Consider the following 8,708-nt stretch of genomic DNA (forward strand, 5'->3'; position numbering starts at 1 on the left):
TTCAGGCCCTGTAAATCATATGTCATTGGAAAGGTCATGTTGTCAGGATGTCATTTTACCCCCATGTTAAGGTGCACAAGATTTAATTTTCTTATTTCATCTGTTTGAATATTAGGTGTGCTCTCCAGCCGTGTCTATGGCGAATGGCACAGTTGGCACAAGATGCCCCGCCAATGCCACAAAAGCGATTCAGGCCCTGTAAATCAAATGTCATTTGAAAGGTCATGTTGTCAGGATGTCATTTTACCCCCATGTTAAGGTGCACAAGATTTAGTTTTCTTATTTCATCTGTTTGAATATTAGGTGTGCTCTCCATCCGTGTCTATGGCGAATGGCACAGTTGGCACAAGATGCCCCGCCAATGCCACAAAAGCGATTCAGGCCCTGTAAATCATACGTCATTTGAAAGGTCATGTTGTCAGGATGTCATTTTACCCCCATGTTAAGGTGCACAAGATTTAGTTTTCTTATTTCATCTGTTTGAATATTAGGTGTGCTCTCCAGCCGTGTCTATGGCGAATGGTGCAGCGGGCACAAGATGCCCCGCCAATGCCACAAAAGCGATTCAGGCCCTGTAAATCATATGTCATTTGAAAGGTCATGTTGTCAGGATGTCATTTTACCTCCATGTTAAGGTGCACGAGATTTAGTTTTCTTATTTCAGCTATTTGAATATGTGCTCTCCATTCGTGTCTATGGCGAATGGCACAGTTGGCACAAGATGCCCCGCCAATGCCACAAAAGCGATTCAGGCCCTGTAAATCATATGTCATTTGAAAGGTCATGTTGTAAGGATTTCATTTTACCCCCATGTTGAGGGTGCACAAGACTTAGTTTTCCTATTTCAAGTATTTGAATGTCATGCATGCACTCTAATTGTGTGCATTGTATAATGCCTTGTTTAATGGCTTTCATCAATAAGCTGTAGTGTTTAGTGTAACCCTCTTAGTTTCTTTGGTCTTCAAATAAGAAATAAGTTATTTCTCGAATAAGGCAAATTATATAATGTATCCCAAATTATATATATCCCCCTGAAAAAGATAGAGCCATTTTTAGAGCTATTGAAAAATAGTAGGCTACTTTTATCATGTAATTTGAACAATCTGGAAGGTTTCCACCAAACATCTTCATTAATTTCTCATTCTTATACATTAAAAGGCGAAATTTCGACCGTTGGGTGGCTGCTTGGAATTCATTATCATTATTGTTAGGGATTCCCATTGTTAACCGCTGTGGATACGTATAAATCGTGGGACTTTTATTTTGATAGTTTGGCTAACTTTTAGCCGTTTTGGCTAACAGTTTTCATATCCGGTTTGAACGTTCTATTCCCGCTAGGTTCACGCTACTAAATTGAGGATGTAAGTACGTGAAGAACTTGCTGTCAGGAATGTCTGATAAATGTAAGTGAATGAAATAAATACATCAAGGGTTGTTTCCGAGTAGGCCTACTTCCTAGTGTGTAAAGCTTTCAAAATAAAAGTATTTTCAGCCGGTGCAGCATGCGACTCTTCACTGGTCTGACATTGCTATACGAAAGTGGTGGGAATGATCCATAGACGGACAGAAAAATATGAATGAAATAAATAAGGTGTAAAGTAAACACTGCTCTCCTTTTTGAATGAACTGTTTAACACAGAATGTTCCTGCATGAAGTTATAAATAGATGAACTGGCAATATTGAAATTACTTTGTAGTTATTTTAATTTTCTGTGTGCATCACATTGCAATATTCGACAGTCTGTGTTTACTGCACTTTTAGAATACTGATATACAATACCATTAAATCTAATTTGTATAAATCTGTTGACGAGATTCTGTCACAGACTACCATTCAATATACACCCACTGGTGGACAGCACACAGTGTTTTAATCACATGGTCGGTATTTCAAAGAAACAACCTGGGTAAGACATGGTCCACAAACAGGAAATGAATGAAAATTCAGAGGGACCGCTGGTTATATAGTCTCAGTAGATCACAAATAAAGCAAGTAAGGGAATACAGAGTCCATTAGTTCAGTCTTCTGCAGTTTCTTCCCTGTGTGAATCCTCTTGTGAAAGCCAGCCCACAGTAGGCTACTCACACATAAATGGACGCTCCACTAAATCTAGTTGTGAATAGAAAAGAAGTCCTTGAAAGCCTTGCCTCACACTGTACACGGTTGCAGTTTCTCTTCCTTGTGAAAATGCCTGTGGCTGGACAGCAATCCTGCCAGCTGAAAATTATTTCTCTCAGGTGGACCAATGGGTGGGTTGCCTGCCATGAAGACACTAATGTGCATTTTAAGGCAGTAAAGGCATCCTTCATTCCCTATCACAACAATGGCAAACATGGAGTGTACCCTGTGTAAATAGGATATGGTGTATTTTTGAAGTTCACACTGTTTGAACTGAGCTCCACACAAATCACACTTCTCTTCTCTGCTCGGTTTGCTTTGCTTGGAAGACAGCACATGTGAAACAACAGCCTCTTTACAAATATCTTCCCACACAGAAGTATATAAGAAAATATTCTGCACTGGCCAGCTTTTATCCTCAGCTGAATTATGCAAACTAGCCACCTAGCTGAAGCCCGACACTTGTTTGTATTTCATCAAAAGTCAGTCGCGCTTTGCCAACATGTCTATTTCTCTTAACAGGAGCTGCTCTCTTTTCCATAGAAGGAAGACTTGTTTTCATCTGAAGTTGTGGCGTCTCCTACACTAAGAGAATCTGTAGTCTTCAGAGTAGGAAGGATGGAGAGTAGGGAGAAGGTTTTGTCCAACAACTGAGTCAAAACTTGTTTATTTTGGCTGTCGAGAAATTATAGAAACTTGGACTTTCGCATGTGTTGCCTCTTGTCAGACAGGAAGTCTGTGATCCACCTGCAGGTGGAGTCAGGGTAGTTATACGTTAGGAGTTTCAACCCTCTTTATACCTTCTGTTACCAACATAAGTGAGATGACTGGAGATGCACCTGGGCATGCACATGTAGGTGGTGTGAGATTGTACTGAATCTGGTTTGTGACATACATAAGAATGTACCATCAGCACCATCTAGTGGCCAATCCTCTACACAACCACATACAATATCTATGCAAGTAGAGAAGTTGCAAACATGTAGAAGGGTGTGGCATTTTGAGAGACAGGCATAGGCTTCCCTGATATATAAAGACTATGGACTGCAGTTATCCTTCTGTGATCAAACACATAACAAATAGTTTCCCTCATCACCAGCCTTTGCTTTCAAATATCAGGTAGTTAATGCTCTTCGTGGTATGAAGTCCCAAGCGTGTATAGTATGAATACTAACTAATACTGCTAATAATTAGTAATTTCAATTCGGAAGGTTGTACAAAATCTGTAAATTCATGATAACATCCACATTTTGATGGATATTCATTGCAGGTTATCTAGGTTTACCTAAAGGTAATGTAAAAGCTCATACACTGACAACAGTGTAATATGTTTCTTCAAGTTTTTTCATAAGGGTGACATATCAACTTGGTACCATGATTAAAAAAACCTTTGTGTTCTCAGATGTTGCACAACACCTATAAAGAAAACTTTCAGTGAATTGAAGTGAACAAGACACAATTGTATCAAAGGATTCCTTATGCCACAGCCATTATAATGTTCCCAACACTGCACTATTAGGTTACATACCTATCCCGTTAGCTCACCATTTGAGAACATTGCTTCATCACAAAAGAAAGGTAAATCATGCCCCTGACCGTTATCAAAAAGCTACATCAACAAACTTAGCAACAGCTATGTTTAATCTTTAGCTTTAATTACAGAGAGATACAATTTCTTGATTCACAAAGTTTCCTTTACAAGAACTATGAAAAAATGTGTAACAATGCCAGACAGTAGTGACACTTTATGTAACAGTGACAGTGCACAAAACCATGAACATTTCTGAAGGTCACTTAGCTTAAACATTTTACATGAAGGTCAAGATATGAACCCCTGGATAGCTGTGTGATCTGTGATTGAGATCAGACACCATGTCACTAGTAACTTCCATTTGATTTACCCCAACATCCCTTCACCATTTGCGTGACAATAGGCACACCTTGTGCATATTTAATGCAGTCAACCATGAGCGGACATTAAATGGTGAATGACACCACTTTTACTAAAATCTTCACAGATCCTGAGATGTCACCTATGCACATGTTGATGAATTATTTCATATTGGCTTGCGTGGAAAACTTTTTTTTGTCTTCTCATATGTTTCTTCAGCCCTGAAACTGTCCCAAAATCTTTGCCACAGAACTCACACTTGTACGGATGCTCTCCAGTATGATTTCTCCAGAACTTGGGAAACCCTTGCCACAGACAGAACACAGGTAGGGTCTCTCACCAGTGTGCAATCGCTTATGAGAGACCAGGTGTGAGCGCTGAATGAACCTCCTCGCACAAACTGAGCAGCCGTACGGCCTCTCACCCGTATGCACGCATGTGTGGTCGGTCAAATCTGCCTTTCGTCTAAATGTCTTGCCACAATAATAGCACAGGTAGAGCCGCTCTCCTGTGTGAATGTTTTGATGACGAGTAAGTACTTTTTTGCTAACAAAGGACTTGCCACATTCTGAGCATGTATGCCGCAGTTGCGGTGCTATCTTCTCTTCTGTTTGTGTTCTATTGTGTCCAATCATACTGGATTTTGAAAGATCTCCATGTCTGTCTTCTTCATCCAATTCTGTCTGTATGTCTCTTTCATCCACATCTCCATGTCTGTCTCCTTCATCCACATCTCCATGTCTGTATGTCTCCTTCATCCATATCTCCATGTCTGTGGTCTTCATCCAATTGTGTCTGTCTGTCTACTTCACCCACATCTCCATGTCTGTCTCCTTCGTCCACATATCCATGTCTGGCTTCTTTAAATTCTGTCTGTACGTCTCTTTCATCCACATCTCCATGTCTGGCTTCTTCATCCAATTCTGTCTGTATGTCTCTTTCATCCACATCTCCATGTATGTCCTCTTCATTAATGTCTCCATGCCTACCTGCTTCATTCATTGAACTCTGGGTTTTATGGGGTGTTGACAGACATTTCTCAGCTTTCTCAGATAATGTGGAGAGAATAGTGTCTGCCATAACGGGTAAAGATGAGGATCCTGGAAAAAGACAATACCCCACCACCAAACAAAGAAATTCACCACATTAATTCAATGCACTATTATCAGACTGTACTCTCCTCCATGCAACTATAGTTCACAGAATATTAAATGATCAGAAGTTATCTATCTTACACATTCGGCGCTATGAATTCAACTATGGAATATTAAACTATATGCATTTTCATTTGTAGGATACAGAATATATTTGCAAACTGCTAAATAATTAGTTTTAGCTTGTATTACTTCTGCATATTTCTTATGTATCCATAATATGCTGACCTGGGTCCATGTGTGCAAAACGCTTGAAGTGTAGCAACAAGATTTGAATTTTCTTTGGGTCAGAAACAATTTGTAAGGAATCCTCCAGGAGTGAGGAGTCTTCATTAAACCAGTAGGCTGCCTGCAAGGGTTAAAAGGGGTAACCAGTCAGAGTGAAATACCTTAAGGGTTGTGTGACTTTAGCAGTCAAACAAGTGTATGCCAAACATTTCAGATTTACTTTCTTTGACCAATTCATGGGAGGCTGTCAGTGCATGTGTGTGGGGGGTCAAACAAAATCATGAAATAATTGACAGGTGTCGGTGATTGCACTCTAAAACATGCGCTCGGTTCTTTCTGCACTTAATAAGCCTGGCATAGCAACTGTCACTCAAGAGCCGTTCGAATCTCATCATTACGTCACCCGGGCTCTTTTTGCCACCCAGTAACTTTTAAGCATGACAGGGGCATATTTTCTCAGACTATTATACTATACTACTACTATAATTATATGGAAAGCCGGCGCTAAATTAAACAGGACATTGGGGAAAACTAAACAAAAAGCAAACCACAACTTCCCAAAGATTACACACCTGATGAAAGCTAGGCACTGGTAGAAGCTTTTCCAGTCTGCACAGGAATTCCCACACCAGTGACTGCAGTGAGCTGTCATATTTGGGACCGTAATGCAATGGGTAAATGTCCTAAAAGAACGAAAGGGGAAAAAATTGTAATGACCCGTCTATTTACTATGAAGTTTTGTGCTCTGGGTCAGATCCCCTTCAAAAGTGTAAGAGCTTTTATAGAACCTCTTAAACATAAAGGCAAAATCAGTTCACAAGCAAGCTAGATTGTATCACTGCCAAGGGTGCTGTTGTTAGTGCTTAAAAGGTTATTTGTTAACTATTTAGCTTGCTAGTTTTAGACTTACTGGTGGTATTATCAGAGATTTAATTTCAAGTCTCACCTGGAAGAATTGCCTCCTGTATGTAGGACTCTGCAGAAGGGTTTGGATGAGATCCACAAAGTTTCTCACCGCAGCCTCTACTGTTTGATCTCCAAGCTTTCAAAATGCAGTGTTACAACAGTAATTATCAGAACAAAAAGAACTAATACAACAGACCATAAAACTCGGCACCATGAAAAATGTTTCCTTACCTCATCAATGGATGCAGATTCAGCAATCAAAGAGATGCTTTCCAGGTGTGGCTGCATTATCTGGAGTGTTAATGATGGCTGATCGTGGCATAACTCTAGAATAAACTGTATACAACCATATTTGAGTATAACAAAAACTAAAGCAATATTACTTTACATCTTAAACACTCCAAACCTGTGATGTTCTGCTGCGTCTCACCTTTGCTCTCAGGCCAAGGAGTAGTTCAACTCTTTCCTTAGCGGTCATGAGGTCTGGGACCATCTCCAAGACAACCGAGACAAACTCCTCCAACCTGGTGTAGTATTCCACTCTCCGCTTCTCTGCCACCTGCCACATGAACGCTGATAGTAGCCTCAGTGGTGGCACCTGGAGACGCAAGGTAGACGAAGGAACTACAAGAGACATACAAAGGGATACAAGAGATCAGCCACTTATTTTGTTTTGCTGTCTCAACTGCTGCATTTCGTGTATTGAATGCACATTAAAACCTATTTAATGTTGTCCATATCAGTTATGTTAAGGAGAATGGGCAACACCTTTATTATCACTGCAGAAGTTAGCATGGTAACCAAACTTTCGTTACATTAAAGAGGACCTTAAATATACTGTCCATTTCGATTCACCCAGTTAATAAGTTAACAACAACAGTTAATAACATAAAACTGATAAACCGTCTACGACTACTGTTCGGAACAAACACATGGCGCCTTTCAAACACAAGTGATTCAAACTATAGTTTCTAGTCTTCGTCATCACTTTCAAAAACAAATCTTTGCTTTTTCTAAGAGCCTTTGAATATTTTCACTGGACAATTAAAGATTTGGGAGGAACAGCCTGTAATACTGCCAATGTTTGCCCAGTGAAAACGGTTGGTGTGTTTTCTCCTTGCAATGCCGAGGGAAGGGTACCTCTTTATTCATAGAGAAGGAATGCATCGATTGCATGGACATTAGTTGGCCTCTTTCTTAAACTGTTGCACTCCTGTGTACAATTAAACTGACCCGAAGCATAAGAAGAAGGATCTTGCGATGCCGAGGGCATGGTAGCCTGGGTGCCAGCCGAACTTAGCCCCGCCCACAACATTTGAGGTCGGGAAATGACAACCTGAAATATAATATAATGGATCAGTGAGAATAATTACAGTACAGCCTAATAAGTATAATGTGCATTGACAATACATAGGAATATACCACAACATCGCCCAACCGCCACAGAGGTGAAGTGCACAGAGATGGGGGTTGGGTAACATGCTAGTCCATTACAAAATGAAGTTCTTACATATTGATAAAGTGACAGAGGCCAACTCACACAAAATCAGGTGCAAGTTTATCCTGGTAACATTTGCTAGAACTACACCTGGCCTTGCTCAAATTCGGGCTAGCTTCCAGAATACTAGGCTACCATATCGGCAAATATGACTAAGATGGTTCAATCAAAGGTAAATTTCACTGAAATGAGGAGTGTGGGAATGCACGTGTGTTTATCACATTGTACAATTAACACGACTCACTAAAAACATGGCAATCGAGGTTCTTGTCATAATGGAGAACTTGTTCGTACGTGCATTGACTTTTTCTTTTTCTCTCAAAAATGCTTAGCCTGGTGACACCAGCCTACGTATTTCCGCCTGATTTGATTTCAAGCTCATACGTGAATGACGGAAAGAAATGGAGTCACAGGCTGGTAATCGCCAGGCTAATACAACAGTACCATGTCAACATAGTAGGACAGTGCTGACAAACCGGCGTTTCTTCCCCTTAACGCAACTGAAGCAGCAGCGCATATGTGTGGTAGTGAGTCTTTGGAAATTGTGGTAATTATACTCAGCAAAAAGGGGGACAGCCGCTGGAGATCCTTGTGTAGACTTTTGAAAGAAAACTCCACCAAGTCAACTCCACTTGATCTCCAAAGCATGAACTGATTCTGTTGATTGCACAGGTTGTGGCATTCACGATCAACTACATTCAGAAGAAATCTTTTCACCTCCTCCATCAGCTCTTCGTTCGATGAGATGAGATGGGCAGCTCTAGGAAAATTTCGTCTTGCCAAGTTTTCAATGACTCCAGCTACATCTGCTTGGCAAATGAACTTCCGCACCTCATTTTCATATGTGACGAAGACCTTAAAAACAACCAAATAAATCTTATTATATAATATAAACATACTGTACATAAACCA

This window comes from Sprattus sprattus (assembly GCF_963457725.1).
Source record: "Sprattus sprattus genome assembly, chromosome: 7".
Lineage (NCBI taxonomy): Eukaryota > Metazoa > Chordata > Actinopteri > Clupeiformes > Clupeidae > Sprattus > Sprattus sprattus.